The 2,085-nt window shown below is 42.8% G+C and overlaps 1 pseudogene; it reads left to right on the top strand.

Moving 5' to 3' along the window:
* Nucleotides 1-1,865: 1,865 nt before the first annotated feature.
* LOC100947927 overlaps nucleotides 1,866-2,085 on the top strand; it is a 3,075-nt pseudogene continuing 2,855 nt past the window's right edge.

Raw genomic sequence — 2,085 nt, 5'->3', positions numbered from 1 at the left:
ATCATAAAATCCCAAAATCAGATTGGGGATGGATGTGGAGAAAAGGAAATACTTCTGCACTGCTGGTTGGAATGCAAATTAATAAGTTTCTTTTGGAAAGAAGTTTGGAGATCACTTACAGATCTAAAAATAGGCCTGCCATTGGATCCTACAATTACTCTAGTAGGTATATATCCAGAAGACCAAAAATCACATTATAACAAAGATACATGTACCAGAATGTTTATTGCAGCTCAATTCCTAATTGCTAAGTCATGGAAGAAGCCCAAGTACACATCAACCCATGAATGGATCAATAAATTATGGTATATGTACACCATGGAGTATTATGCAGCCTTAAAAAAAGACGGAGACTTTACCTCTTTCATGTTTACATGGATGGAGCTGGAACATATTCTTCTTAGCAAAGTATCTCAAGAATGGAAGAAAAGTATCCAATGTACTCAGCTCTACTATGGAACTAATTTATAGCTTTCATAGGAAAACTATAACCCAATTATAGCCCAAGAATTTGGGGGGAAGGGGAGAGGGAGGGGAGGGGGAAAGATGGGTGGAGGGAGGGTAATTGGTGGGAACATAACTACTGTGCATTTTACAAGGGTACATGTTAAATTTACTAAGTGTTGAGTATAAATGTCTTAACACAATAACTAAGAAAATGCGGTGAAGGCTATGTTAACCAGTTTGATGAAAATATTTCAAATGGTATATAAAACCAGCACATTGTACCCCATAATTGCATTAATGTACACACCTATGATCTAATAATAATAAAAAATCTATGAGATCCTGAAAGAGCAGTGTTAAGAAGGAAATGCAGAACTTTAAATGCTTACATGAAAAAGAAAGATCACAAGTTACCAACCTCAAGGAACTAGAAAAAGGAGTACAAACCAAACTCAAAGCTAGCAGAAGAAAAGAAATATCAAAGCTCAAAGCAGAACCAAACCACATGGAAAGCAAGAAAACAATACAAAGGATCAAAAAACCAAAAAGTTGGTTCTTTGAAAAGATAAAATCAATAGCTAGAAATAGAAAAGAAAGGACTGAAGTAAGCTTAATCAGAAGTGAAAACGGGGGTCTAAAATATGAAGGATCATGGCACCTCCAGGTGCCCAGAATGGAAGAGACTAGGCGGATGACAGGCGGCTGGGCGCTACTGGCCAGCTGAGGCGTTAGCGGCAGCCCAGGCGGCTGTAGCTTTACCTTCGCTGCTGCCGACGGCATGCAGGCGGAGGGACGGTGGAGCCTGCTCTGGCGGGCGGACTTCGGGCCCAGAGTTCCCGCCCCGCCTTGGTGGGCTGCGCCAGCGGTGCCCCCGCTGCACCCAGACAGGGCCCTCCATCTGGACTCGTCACCGCGACAGCTGCCGTGAGAAGTTGGGGTCCCACCCGACGCGTGCAGGGCCCCGGACCAACACACCACGGCAACTCCAGAGGAACCCACTCCCTCTCTCCCGCCTCGCTGGGGACCTGTACCGGATTTGCATTATACAGGATGACTAAACAGTAGTGGAAAGAGAAGTGTATCTTTTTTCCTTGTGGAGACAGGTATGGCAGGAGAGCCTAACTGAACCTCGACTTTGCCATATTCAGAAGTTGCTGAAGTTCAAGAGGCAGATTGGTTGCTGTTTCCTGCTGTTGGGGGTGATGGACAGATTGAATTATTTAACGGGCTATATAATGGTTGATTGCAAGTTCTTTATTCAAGATGATCTTCCTAACGACCAATAGCTCAAGATAATATGCTTGATATTTAATCGAATTTGATTGCTGGTCAAATACCCTGCATTAAAAGCTTCTTGGTGATAGCAAAGATGTCCTTGGGCCATCATATGTTATGGCAACAGTAAGGAAGCTCAACCTTTGACTCCAGGAAAGATGAGTAAAAGCCAAGGGAGAGAAGCTTATCCAGCACCAACCAAAGATTTGCATCAGCATCTGTTAGTCCGGCAAGTCCTCATAGCCAGGGTTTTGAAAGAGGGAAAGAAGATATTTCTCAAAATAAAGATGAGTCTTCACTTTCTATGTCAAAGAGTAAGTCTGATTCTAAACTTTATAATGGCTTGGAGAAGGACAGCTCAAA

The sequence above is a fragment of the Otolemur garnettii genome, unplaced genomic scaffold, assembly GCF_000181295.1.
Source record: "Otolemur garnettii isolate 467f Iridium unplaced genomic scaffold, OtoGar3 scaffold00003, whole genome shotgun sequence".
In the NCBI taxonomy this organism is placed as follows: Eukaryota; Metazoa; Chordata; class Mammalia; order Primates; family Galagidae; genus Otolemur; species Otolemur garnettii.
Note: the sequence above shows the minus strand (reverse complement) of the source record. Positions and strands in the feature narration are given on the sequence as shown.